General features: G+C 41.7%; 1 protein-coding gene and 1 pseudogene across 1 annotated transcript in view; one reads left to right on the top strand and one right to left on the bottom strand.

Annotated features, from left to right (window-relative positions):
* RPP21 (ribonuclease P subunit p21) overlaps positions 1 to 14,338 on the top strand; it is a 28,886-nt gene that overhangs the window by 3,803 nt on the left and 10,745 nt on the right. The window lies entirely within an intron of this gene.
* LOC118987627 (NADH-ubiquinone oxidoreductase 75 kDa subunit, mitochondrial-like) lies at positions 5,233 to 7,625 on the bottom strand (annotated as a pseudogene).

The following is a 14,338-nucleotide window of genomic DNA, read 5'->3' as shown; positions in this document are numbered from 1 at the left end:
GGCTCAGAATAAGCCTTAGAAGTTCTTTATATCTTATCTATTGTTTGATCCTTACTGCCTGACAGTGATTAATGAGCTTTATCTGTATTCCTGTGCAAAATGAACCTAATAAAACGCCATTGAGAAGAAGGCTCTAGGTCCTTCTCCTTTGAGAGATCAGCTACCTTTCCTGCCCAAGCAGATCATGTCTTGGGAGACTTATTTGCATCTGTGACAAACAGGGGGCTTTATGGGCAAAGTTCCCCCACATGGGGCCACCCTGAATAAGCCATAAAGCAATCTGAGATGACTGTTTTTTGTGCTGGGCTTGGAGATTCCTAGGTGAAACCAAGCTGCGAATCTAGGCTGGCTGCTGCTAGTGCTGGATCTGGGGCTCACTGAGGCCAGCTGTTGCTTGTTTGAGAGGATTTAGGAAGTTGTGAATCATGAGCCAAGACCTGCCATTCATATGGTAAAGCAGCTTGGGTGGGCCTGTAAGTTGGGTGGGGCAAAGTCTCTGGTGATTTCTAAGACAGGTCAAACAGTGTTAGCTAATTTGATGGAGTCTCTGATATGGCACCAGCTTGCCTGCTCTGTGGTGGAGGGTTTAGGAAAGGGACAATGGCCTCTGCTTGCCTTGATGCATCACGCATCTGGCAACCATGAAAATGTTCTCTGTATCTATGAATCTGTTTCTTTATGTTTGTTCATTAATTTTGTTTGTTAGATTCAACTGTTGATATATATGTATTTATTGCCATTTTATTATTCATATGTGTTATTTTTCTCCCTCCTCTTCTTCAAGAAAACCTTTTAACATTTATTATAATATTGGTTTGGTGGTGATGAACTCCTTTAGCTTCATATCTGAGAAGCTCTTTAGATGTCCTTCAATTCTAAATGATAGCTTGTTGTGTAGTGTAATCTTCATTTTAGTTCCTTGCTTTCCATCATTTTAAATATTTCTTGCCAGTCCATTCTGACCTGCAAGGTTTCTGTAGAGAAATCAGCTCCCATAAGAGGGAGCTCCCTTGTGAGTAACTAGCTGCTTTTCCCTTGCTGCTTTTAATATTCTCTCTTTGTCTTTGAACTTTGACATTTTAATTGTGTTGTGTTTTATTGTGAGCCTCTTGGGTCCATCTTGTTTCAGACTCTCTGTGCTTCCTAGGCTTGTATGTCTTTATTTCCTTCACCAGGTTAGGGAAGTTTTCTCTCACTTTTTCACGCTGGTTTTCAATTCCTTGCCCTTTCTTTTCTCATTCCAACATCTCCATGATGCAAATATGTGTGGTTTTCCCAGAAGCCCCTTATACTACCCTCACTTTTTGAATATTTTTAAATATATATATTTTATTAATTATGCCATTACATTTGTCCTATTCTCCCCCCTTCATTTCCCTCCATCCTGCACACCCCTCCCGCACCATTCCCTCCCTTTCGTTTATGTCCACGTGCCTCAAGTTCTTTAGATTCTATATTTCCCATACTATTCTTGCCCTCCGCCCATCTGTTTTCTACCTACTGTCTATGCTACTTATTCTCTGTACCTTCTCCCCACTTCTCCTCCCACTCCCCTGTTACTAACCCTCCATGTGATCTCCATTTCTATGGTTCCACTCCTGATCTAGCTGTCCTCTTACTTTGCTTTTGTTTTAGGTGTGGTTGTTAATAACTGTGAGTTTGCTGTTCTTTCACTGTTCATATTTTTTATCTTCTTTTCCTTAGGTAAGTCCCTTTAACATTTCATATAATAAGGGCTTAGTGATGATGAACTCCTTGAATTTTACCTTATCTAGGAAGCACTTTATCTGTCTTCCCATTCTAAATGAAAGCTTTGCTGGATAGAGCAATCTTGGTTGTAGGTCTTTGGATTTCATGACTTGGAATTCTTCTTTACAGCCCCTTCTTGCCTGGAAGGTCTCTTTTGAGAAATCAGCTGACAGTGTGATGGGAACTCCTTTGTAGGTGACTGTCTTTTTATCTCTTGCTGCTTCTAGGCTTCTCTGCTTCATTTGAATCTTGGCTAATGTAATTATGATGTGCCTTGGTGTGTTCCTTCTTGGGTCCAACTTCTTTGGGACTCTCTGAGCTTCCTGCATTTCCTGGAAGTCTATTTCCTTTGCCAGATTGGGGAAGTTCTTCTGTATTATTTGTTCAAATAAGTGTTCCACTTGTGGCTGTTCTCTTCCTCTTCTGGTACCCCTATAATTCGGATGTTGGAACGTTTAAAGATGTCCTGGAGGTTCCTAAGCCTCTCCTCATTTTTTGGAATTCTTGTTTCTTCATTCTTTTCTGTTCGGTCATTTTTTTTTCTTCCTTCTGGTCCACTCCTTTGATTTGAGTCCCAGTTTCCTTTCCATCACTATTGGTTTCCTGTGCATTTCCCTTCATTTCAATTAGTTTAGCCTTCATTTGTTCCTCTAATTTGTGACTCAAATCAACCAGTTCTGTGAGCATCCTGATCACCAGTGCTTTGAACTGTGCATCTGAAAGTTTGACTATCTCTTGGTCACTTAGAATAATTGGTTCTGGGGCTTTGAGCTGTTCTTGAGCCATAATGTTTTAGTCTGTTCCCACCTGTTATACATGAGGGGCAGAGCCTTAGGTGTTCACCTGGGCGGGGCCACCCAGGTCTCTGGGTTGTGATGATGTACGTGGGGGCGGAGTCAGAGAGGGGCAATGGTGTTTGTTCAGCTCTCTCTCAGATTTCGGTCCCCTCTGCCACTTCCCACAAGCAGATTGGGCCCTTCTGGTGCTGGTTGCTGGGTGTGTGGGCTTATGTACCCTCCAGGACCCTGTGGGTCTCTCCAACGAACTCGGCCAGCACCTCGACCCAAAAAATCTTTCCAATTGGTTCTTGCAGGCTCTAATTCCCATCACTGGGGCCCTAGCCTGAGCGGTCTGTCTCACAGTTCACTCCTTTGCTTGGTTTATCTGCACTTGAATGCATGACCGTGGTCAGCCAGCCGCCCTGAGCCCTCACTGGGTCTGCCCATTGCCACCCTGCACCTGGTATCCATCAACCGCCACTTGCACTTCTGGGTCAGTCCACCAATCTTTCCTGAGTGACCTGCTCCACTGCTGACTCTGCCCCTCTTACCAGTCTGGCTGAATGGTTCGTTGTTGTCAGACTTCTGTACAGTTCAATTTTCTGTGTTTTGGCTGTGTTTTTGTTACTAAAATTGTGTTGTCTTTAAACTTGGTTTTGCGAGGAGCCACAGTGTTTCCACCTATTCCTCCATCTTGGCCGGAAGTCCTGAATACTTTTTTCTTTTTATTGTTCTCATTGGGGATTTTCTGCTTCCTCATCTTCCAAATCTCTGCTTTCATTCTCTGCTTCATCTACTCTACTGTTGATTCCTGTGAGATATTCTTTATTTTATTTTTTTAAGATTTTATTTATTTATCTTTAGAGGGGAAAGGAAGGAGAAAAGGAGAGAAATATCAGTGTATGGTTGTCTCTCGTGAGTCCCCTGCTGGGAACTGCCCTGCAACCCAGGCATGTGCCCTGACTGGGAATCAAACTGCAATTGTGTGGTTCGCAGGTCCGTGCTCAATCCTCTGAGCTACACCAGCCAGGGCAGATATTCTTCATTTTAATTAATGTATTCTTCCTTTATGGCTGGTCCTTTTTTATTTCTTTAAGATTTTATTTATTTATTTTTAGAGAGAGGGGAAGGGAAGGAGAAAGAGAGGGAGAAAAACATCAATGTGTGGTTGCCTCTCTCATGCCCCCAATCAGGGACCTTACCTGCAACCCAGGTATGTGCCCTGACTGGGAATCAAACCAGCCACCATTTGGTTCATAGCTCACACTCAATCCACTGAGCTATACCAGCAAGGGTGACTGGTCCTTTAAAAAAGAACAAATTATGCCCTGGCTGGTGTAGCTCAGTGGATTGAGTGCGGGCTGTGAACCAAAGGATCGCGGTTCAATTCCTAGTCAGGGCACATGCCTGGGTTGCAGGCCAGGTCCCCAGTGGGAGCCATGTGAGAGGCAACCACACATTGATGTTTCTCTCCCTCTCTTTCTCCTTCCCTCCCCCTCTCTCTAAAAAAAATAATAAGGAAATAAAATATTTTTTCAAAAAAAGAACAAATTATTACAATATTGGAGTGACACTGATTAATAGGGTCATTTTGTACATGTTTCAAGTGTATACATCAGTGAAACAAGATCTGTACACTGCACTGTATACCCACCACCCAAAATCAAACCATCTTTTGTCATCATGTATTAAGCCTCCACTATCTCCCTTCCTTCAAGTAGCCTTCACACAGCTGTCTGTGTCCATGAGTTTCAGTTTTATATTCCACATATGAGTGAAATCATATGGTTCTTAGCTTTTTCTCACTGACTTATTTCACTTAGAATAATATACTTAGGTCCATCCATGTTGTTGCAAATGGCAGCATTTCATCTTTCCTAATGGCTGAGTAGTATTGCAGTGCATATATGTACCACATCATCTTTATCCGATCCTCTATTGCAGGACATTCTGGTCTTAGCCACTGTGAATAACACTGCAGTGCACGGGGGATACATCTCTCTTTGCAAATAGATGCCTTCAAGTTTGGGGGGTAGATACCAAGAGAGGAATAGCTGGGCTATATAGTAATGCTATTCTTAATTTTTTAAGGAACTGCCAGACTGTTCTACATACTGGCTCTAACAGTCTACATTCCAGCAGTGAATGAGGGTTTCCTTTTCTTTACCATTCCAACACTTGTTATTACCTATCTTGTTGATAATAGCAATTCAACTAAGTGTAAGGTTACAAATATCATTGTAATTATGTTTTGCATTTCCCTAATAGCTAGTGAAGTTGAACATCTTTTCATGTATTTGTTGGCTGTTTGTATGTCTTCTTGGGGGAGATGTCTGTCAGGTCCTCCGCCTATTTTTTAATTAGGTTTTTGGTGCTGAGTTTTGTGAATTCTTTATATTAACCTTAATGTTAGAGCTGTTGTTTGCAAATATCATCTCCCATTCAGTGTGTTGTCTTTTTGTTTTGTTGCTGTTTCCTTTTGCTTTTTAGTTTAATATAGTCCCGTCCATTTATATTTTTACATGAAAGAGCACCTGTATACATGTTTTATTAAACTATTTAATGTCTACATGCAATAATAAATTTTTTGAAACTTCAGAGTTCTTCGATGATTTCAATATTGTTTCCAAATTAGCATGGTAGAACCTTAACTATTACATCATTCCAATTATTTTTTAAAGAGCTAAACTTCTAAGAGATCACTCCAACATAATTGTCCATTAGGTATCTAACAAAACTGGGTTCCTAGCTGTTTCAGCATATGGATTGTTCCTCTACTACCTAAGTGCCCTCTGTGACAGCTTTAACACATTTGGCCATTGTCTGTGAGGCTCTGCTGATTGAACCTGTCATGTAGAAGTCTTTTATTGTTAGCTGAGGACACAAAGGGATTAGCAAAAAGTTGCTGAAATGATTAGCTCTTCAACATCATCAAAACAAGATTAGGAGAGACTTCTTCCAATTTGTTCCTTACTTGATCCAGAGTATTGAATGCAAGAGTTATACCTGCAGTCTCCGAGAGGGCTCTTATAATTTTCCAGTCTTCTCTTCCCAAGCTGCTGGGAGATGTCACTGCTACTTAGTCCACTGAGCTTGGCCCTCAGTATTGACATAAGTAGCAGATTTTTCCATGTAAGCAGCGCCTGGGAGAATAACATCAGCTATAGGAGCTCCAGCGTCACCATGATGTCCTTGATAAATAATGAAACAATTCTTTGGCAAATCCTGTCAAGTGATACAACCTCCATCTGCTCCTAGGAGAAATAGCACTTTGGGAGGGTTCTTTCGAATTTCTTCCGCCTCAGGTTCAGAGCCAAGATCTAAAGCAACTCTTTGGCTTGCAGTCCTGTTTGGCTTGCAGTCCTGTGAAGAATATTCATAACTTTCCAATCACCAGCAACACCATTGTTCATCCGAACCTTCTGAGCAATGCTGGAGAAAGCTGCAAGAATTGCTGCCCCATCGTTTCTTTGGAGTGCAGAACTGCCTAAAACCACCATAGGTTTTTTTAGCTTCCTTCAGGACCTGGCCGAATAGATGGCTACGGGAAGCAATATCGTGAAGAATTTGGGGGGAATCTCCCAGATGGTCATATCTGTAAGTGAGATCCACTTGACTGGCTATAAGGGCCACTTTTAAGTCATTGTGAAGCCAGCTCGTTTGAATTCTAGCATTAAACAGTGATGCCTCAAGACGTGGATTTGTACTGACCAGAACATTTGCCTCTTCCACACCAGCAATTGTAGTATTAGGAAGATAATTGGAACACAAATCTGTACTAGCTCCTGCAGTGGGGAAGATCTCTTCAGTGCGCAGGGTGACAGAGTCCACTCTCTTAAGCAAATCTTTGAGAACTACTAGGGCTTCAGCATCCACCAAGCCACCTGCAATTTCTGCCACATCCTTTCCTTGAAAACTCTGCAATATTCCAGCTACACAAGAGAGTGCATCCTTTCAGGTGGTGTAGGTTAAAAGCCCCTTTTTGTTTCTGACCATCGGCTCAGTCTTTGATGTTTTAGCCCAATAGGCAAATCTGGTCTTATCGGAGATCTGCTCTTCATTGATGTCCTCATGCATTCTTGGCAAAATCCTCATCACCTCCCCAGTTCTTGTGCTTACCACAATATTACTTCCAACCACATTCATTGTATCAATGGATTCTTTCTTGTTTCCCAAGGCTGAGCAGTAAAGGCATAGGGCTTAGAGTTCACGGCACCTACAGAACAGTTATCAATGACATTCCCAGACAGTTCAGACATAAACATCTTTTCATGTATGTACCAACTTGCATATCATTTCCTCTGCCTGTTGTTCCCAAAACAGCTACTCCTGCAATCTCACTTGCAAACCTGATGCAGTGAGTACACTGTATATACATCTAGTCATAACGATCTTTACCAATGTTGGCCCAATATTCTTGTCCTCTACAGCACATTTCCCCTCTAAAAATGGGCTCCTATCACTTCCAAACATCATGGACTGGTCCTGCAGATCACATTCACCTTCCTCACTGCAAATAGGACATTCCAGTGGGTGATTTGCTAATAAGAACTCCATCACACCTTCTCTGGCTTTCTTAGTTTTTTTTTTTCTTTTAGTTTGTCAGGATATTCCAACCTTTCATTACTAGTATGGCACAAGCAGTTACAACCTTAGGAGTTTTCTCAATTTCAACAAGGCACATCCTGCAGTTTCCAGCAGTTGACAACCTTTCATGATAACAGAATTGAAGGATCTGCATGCTAGCCTTTTCACAAGCTTGAAGGACAGTAGTTCCCAGTTCCACCATGACAGATTGACCATCAACAAATACTTCAATCAAATTGCTTGCTGCTGTGGCAATTGTTTGAACATATTCTTTAGGAGACTTAGCAAGGCCTACTAAGGCCCTTCTGACAGGTATTCTTAACATATTGCTTCTCCCTAGAGCCACTGAGGGTGCTCTGCAGAACTGTTTGCAATATACTGACCCCCTTAGGAGCCCAATTGCTTATTCAATATCCCATTCATTTATTTTTGCCTTTACTTCCCTTGCCTCTGGAGTCAAATTCATAAAATAATCTCTTTGACCAAGGTCCATAATTTTAGTATTTCTGTTTTCTTCTATGTAATTTATTGTATCAGATCTTACATTTAGGTCTTTGATCTATTTTGAATTCATTTTCATACATGGGGACAAACTTATCTACTTTCATTTTTTGCATGTGGCTTTCCAATTTCCCCAGCACTATTTATTGAAGAGACTGTTGTGTGATTTGGCTCCTGTGTTGAAAATTATCTGCCTGTATACATGTAGTTTTATTTCTGGGCTCTCAGTTTTGTTTCACTGATCTGTCTTTTTTTCTGCCAATACCATAGTGTTTTGATTATTGTATCTCTGTAGTATATAATTTGAAGTCAGGTAGTGCAATACCTCTGGTATCACAGGATTTTTCTCAGGATTGCTTTTGCTCTTTGGGGTCTTTTGTGTTTCCATACAAATCTGATAAAATTTTGTTCTATGTCTTTAAAAAATGACATTGGGATTTTGATGGGGATTACATTAAATCTCTACATTGCTTTTAAAAAATAACATGGCCATTTTAACTATGTGGTTCTTCCAATCCATGAATATGGAATATATTTGCATTTATTGTGGTTTTTTTCAATCTTTTTTAATAATGCCTTATTCTTTGTATTGTATAGGTCTTTCACATCTTTTGTTATGTTTATTCCTAGGTATTTTATTCTTTCAGTTGCAGTTGTAAAAGAAATTGTTTTCTTATTCAGAACCATGTCCTCTGCAAAAGGTGACACTTTTACTTCTTCCTTCCCAATTTAGCTCTCTTTTATTTATTTCTCTTGCCTGATTACTCTGCTGGGACTTTCTGAACTATATTGGATAATAGTGGTGAGACTGAGCATCCTTGTTTTGCTCCTAAATTTAGAGGAAAAGCTTTTCATTTTTCACCATTGAGTATGATATTGGCTGAAGTTTTGTCATCTATGGCCCTTATTATGCTGAGATACTTTCCTTCTATACCTATCTTCTTGAGTTTTTAAATCATAAATGGGTGGATGTTTTATCTTCTCAAATTTTTTTGCATCTATTGGTAAAATCATATGATTCTTTTTGGTTTTTTTAAATATATTTTATTGATTATGCCATTACAGTTGTCCCATTCCTCCCCTTCATTCCCCTCCACCCTGCACACCCCCTCCCACCTACATTCCCCCCCTTTAGTTCATGTCCATGTGTCTTAAGTTCTTTAGCTTTTACATTTCCCACACTACTCTTGCCCTCCCCCTGTCTATTTTCTCCCCACCGTCTATGCTACTTATTCTCTGTAGCTTCTCTCCCTCTATCCTCCTCCCACTTCCCTGTTTCTAACCCTCCATGTGATCTCCATTTCTGTGGTTCCACTCCTGATCTAGCTGTCCTCTTAGTTTGCTTTTGTTTTAGGTGTTGTTGTTAATAACTGTGAGTTTGCTTTCCTTTCACTGTTCGTATTTTTTGTCTTCTTTTTCTTAGATAAGTCCCTTTAGCATTTCATATAATAAGGGCTTGGTGATGATGAACTCCTTGAATTTGATCTTATCTCACAAGCACTTTATCTGTCCTTCCATTCTAAATGAAAACTTTGCTGGATAGAGCAATCTTGGCTGTAGGTCTTTGGATTTCATGACTCGGAATTCTTCTTTCCAGCCCCTTCATGCCTGGAAGGTCTCTTTTGAGACATCCGCTGAAAGTCTGATGGGAAGTCCTTGGTAGGTGACTGTCCCCTTATCTCTTGCTGCTTCTAGGATTCTCTCCTTCATTTTAATCTTGGCTAATGTGATTATGATGTGTCTTGGTGTGTTCCTTCTTGGGTCCAACTTCTTTGGCACTCTCTGAGCTTCCTGGATTTCCTGGAAGTCTATTTCCTTTGCCAGATTGGGGAAGGTCTCCTTTATTATTTGTTCCAATAAGTGTTCCACTCATGGCTGTTTCTTTTCCCCTTCTGGTACCCCTATAACGTTTAAAGATGTCCTGGAGGTTCCTAAGCCTCTCCTCATTTTTTTGAATTCTTGTTTCTTCATTCTTCCTGGTTGGATGTTTCGTTCTTCCTTCTGGTCCACTCCATGATTTGATTCCCAATTTCCTTTCCATCACTATTGATTTCCTGTGCATGTCCCTTCATTTCAATTAGTTTAGCCTTCATATGTTCCTCTAATTTGTGACTATAATCAACCAGTTTTGTGAGCATCCTGATCACCAGTGTTTTGACTTGTGCGTCTGAGAGGTTCGCTATTTCTTGGTCACTCAGAGTTATTGGCTCTGGGGCTTCGAGTTCTTCTTGAGCCATATTTTGGACTGTTCGTGCCTGTTATGTGTGAGGAGCATAGCCCTAGGTGTTCACCAGGGTGGGGCCACTCAGTTGCTGGGTTGTGATGCTGTATGCGGGGGCAGGGTCAAAGGAAAGCAATGGTGGTCCCCTCTGCCACCTCCCACGTGGTCCTTCCCACTGCGCGTGAATGTGCGACCTCAGTCAGCCCGCTACCTTGCGCACTCACTGGGTTCGCCGCTGGGGCCTATGTGGTCCGTCTCACTGCTCACTCCTCTGCTGGTTTATCTGCACGCGAATGTGTGACCACAGTCAGCCTGCCCCGCACCCTCACTGGGTCCTCGCTGCTACCCCGGCTGCCTGCGCACCTGGGTCAGGGGATCTTTCCTGCCCGACCCTGCTCCACTGCTGGCTCCACCCAAATGGTTGGTCATTTTTCAGACTTCCGTATCGTTCAATTTTCTGTTCTTTGGCTACATCTTTGTTTACTAAACATTTGTTGTATTCAAACTTGGTTGTGGGAGAAGGCACAGTGTTTCCACCTATGCCTCCATCTTGGTGGAAGTCCCAGAAAATGTTTTTTTAAAGCAAGACAACATAATCCAGTGTTAAATACTCTTTTCTGATCTATCTTCAGAGTAATTACCCACAGTAACATTTATTGTCTTCTTGTCCCCAGCATCATACCCCACCTATGGGTAATATATATGATCTTTATTTTTCTTATCCCTCACTTAGGGGAAATGTGTTTTACTTGGATTTACTCCAAGTTTGATTCTGGAAGTGGACAAGTGATCCAGGCCCATGCAATCAGAGCATCAGAGTCCCCTGCCCATCATGGTCCATAGTCACCTAGATACCCCAGACTCCTCACTGAAAATAGCAAGGCGTGTGATAGAGACTTGAAACAGAAATAATGTACACAATGATAGGCACCTCAGAGAAGCTCTGAGACACCTTCCCTGCCATCTCTGTGGGGCTAGACACAGCAGGCTGCTGCTATGCTGGACATGAGTGCTGAATCCTTTGTCAAATGCAAGTTGTGAATTTTTATTCAAGATGGCAGTGTATGTAAATACAGCTCACAATCTCACATGACCACATCAAAATTACAACTGAACTACAGAACAACCGTTATTCATCAGTGCCGAAATAGAGCTGAATTGGAAGGCCTATGATAGAATTAAAGAAAAAAAAACACATCAAGACTAGTTGGAGGTGTGGAGACCCAGAATGGGCTGGTCCCACACCCACATGTGGAGATAAAAATCAGGAGGGATATCTTGGGTTCCAGGACCAAGGGTCCCAGTACCAAGAATATAAGTCCCCATAACTTCTGGCTGTAAAAACCAGTGGAGATTGAGGCTGTGGAAGACAAACTGCTATGGTCCCAGGCAGTTCCTTTTAAAGGGCTTATGCACAGGCTTACTCAGATTCACTGCCTATGAGCTCCAGTGTGGGAGCAACAGATTGAAAGGCACCAGAGGCATACAGGAAGGAACTGAAGTGTCTGGCATTAAGGCAAGAGCTTGGGGGACAGCTTTCTCCCAAGCAGAAGTACTGGCAGAGGCCAGTGTTCCTTTCTTCAGCCTCCCCCAACAAAGCAGGCAGTCTGACAGCGTATCTAAGACTCCATCAACCTGGCTCACACATTTTACCCCACCCTAGTGATTCCCTGAGCCTGTTGCCCACCCAAACTTTAGGCCCACCCAAGTGTTCCCAGTGGCTTTTCCGTATGAATGGCTTGTCATGATTCATGCTTCAGATTTTTCTAAATTCTCTCATACAAGCAGCATCTTGCCTGAGCATGCCCGGTGCCTATTTCTAAGTGACTGAGGCCTGGCACAAGAAGCAGCTGGCCTTGGTTCACAGCTTGGACTTGCTTGGGCACATCTAAGCAGCCAACTGCATTTGTAGCTTATGCTTGGTGGCCCCAGAATGAACACAGGTAGTGGCTGACTTTGGCCTGCACCTTCCAGGAGGCCCCAGAGCTTGCACATCCAGTGAACAGTTACAGACCACATAGGAGCACCACCACTCAACTGCCTTCACAAGAGACACACTCAAGGGGCACTAGAGCCCTGTTGAAGTAAGCCCTGTTCTGTGGAGTGGATCCGTGCACTACTGATCCTCCACAGTGTTCAGAGGTTGGTGGTCAGTGATCACAGCCAGTCCTTGCAGCTGATCAGCTTGAGTAATTCCCTCCCATTGACCTGCCAACAGCAATCAAGGCTCAACTACAAAAGGAAGGTTTCACATCCTACAGCATGGGTTCACCTTGAATGCCCAGCTTGGATGTTAGGGGAGGCTGTGCCACTGGACCCTATAGGACACTACTACATTAGGCCACTTTTCCAAGCCAGGGAGTAGTAGCAGCTCTACCTAATACAAAGAAACAAACACAAAGACAAAGAAGCATGATCCAAATGAAAAAGAAAAACAAAACTCCAGAAAAAGAAATAAATGAAATGGAGACAAGCAATCTACCAGATGCAGAGTTCAAAATACTGGTTATAAGGATGATCAGTATTTATACTGGTAGCAAATAAGGGTGACTGGTTATAAGGATGAAGTTCTAAGCTCAGTGAACTTACAACTTCAACAGCATTTGAAAAAAGACATGGGACCCATAAAAAAGAATGAGTCAGAAATGAAAGATGTGAAACCAAAAAAGCCAGTGTTCATGCTGCCTGTCACCTACCAGACCCAATAAGCAGGGACAAGAATTTAATCTTGATGGGTGCTTTATTCAGATGGCCAGATTTCTGAAAAGGTGGAGGGTGTATATCCTAACAAACTGTCTTACGTTTCCTTTCAAGTTAGCTTTTTTTTTTAAGGGTAAAAAATATAGGTAAGGGATTTGGGATTCAAGGAAAAAGGTTAATCAGATAAAATCTGCAGTCTGGCAATTTCCCTGACATCCCTTCATCCACTAACTGGTGACTTTCTTTATCTGTGTCCTGGGTGGTAATCTGTCCGTTCCTGAAACAATGGCTTGGATACCACCTTGATTGCTTATGGTCTCTTCTGGAGCACTTGTGGTCTCCTGGACTCAGGGAGTGTCATACCTCCAGTTCCTGAAACAATAGTTTTTTACATGCATTAACTACTAGGCTTATTAACTATTACATTAAACTAAAATTTTCCAACTCTTGAGTCCCCCATCAGATACACTAACTGAAATTAAGAACAATTTACAGGAAGTCAACAGTAGAGTATATGAAGCTGAAAATCAGATCAGCTATTTAGAATACAAGGAGGCAAAAGCACCCAATCAGAACAACAAGAAAAAAGAACCCCCCAAAATTGAGGATAGTATAAGGAGCCCCCAGGACTACAAGTATACATTCATGTCATAGGTGTGCCAGAAGGAGAAGAGAGAGAGCAAGAAGTTGAAAACCTATTTGAAAAAATAATGAAAGAAAACATCCCTAACTTGGTAAAAGACATAGACAAGTCCAGGAAATCCAGAGCCCCAACAAGATGGATGCAAAGAGGCCCACTCCAAGACACATCATAATTAAAATGCCAAAGGTTAGAGAGAAAGAAAAAATCTTAAAAGAAGCAAGAGAAAAAGAGTTACCTACAAGGGAGCTCCCATAAGACTGTAAGCTGATTTCTCAAAAGAAGTTTTGCAGGCTAGAATGGATTGGCAAGAAATATTCAAAGTAATGAAAGGCATGGACCTAAAACAAAGATTACTCTAACCAGTGGTTATCATTTATGATCAAAGGTCAAATAAAGAACTTCCCAGACAACAAGAAAGCCAAAGGAGTTCATCAATACCAAACCATTATATGAAATGTTAAAGAAGATAGACTTAAGAAGTCTATCAAAAATATAAATAATAAAATGGCAGTAAATACATATCAATCAACAATTGACCCCTAGCTGGTGTAGCTCAGTGACTGAGTGCTGGCCTGCTAACCAAGGGGTCTCCAGTTCAATTCCTGGTCAGGGCACATGCCTGGGTTACTGGCCAGGTCTCCAGTAGGCGGTGTGTGAGAGGCAACCACACACCAATGTTTCTCTCCCTCTCTTTCTTCCTCCCTTCCCCTCTATCTAAAAATGAATAAATAAACTCTTTTAAAAAACAATTGAACCTAAAAAAATAAATAAATGAATTAGCAGAACAGAAACAGAGTTATAGATACAGAGAACATTTTGATGGTTGCTAGATGGGAGGGGGGTTTGGGGATTGGTGGAAATGGTGAAGGGATCAAGAATACAAATTGGTTGTTACAGAATAGTAATGGAAATGTATATTACAGCATAGGGAATATAGTAGCCAAAAAATATATATGCATGACCCATGGACATGGACAGCAGTGTGGAGATTGCCTGAGGGAGTGAGGGGTGTCTGGCTAGAGTGGAAAGGGGAGAAATTGAGGCAAATGTAATAGCATAAATAATATAATACAATTTAAATTTTTTTAAAAGGGAAGCAAATGCAGATTCTGGTAGATCTTCCTAAGTACAGTTGTGGAATCAAGGCCCAGCATGGAT

This window comes from Sturnira hondurensis, unplaced genomic scaffold (genome assembly GCF_014824575.4).
Source record: "Sturnira hondurensis isolate 20B ecotype Veracruz unplaced genomic scaffold, ASM1482457v3 Scaffold0005309, whole genome shotgun sequence".
NCBI classification, from domain to species: Eukaryota; Metazoa; Chordata; class Mammalia; order Chiroptera; family Phyllostomidae; genus Sturnira; species Sturnira hondurensis.
This window is presented reverse-complemented; position numbering and strand designations above follow the sequence as displayed.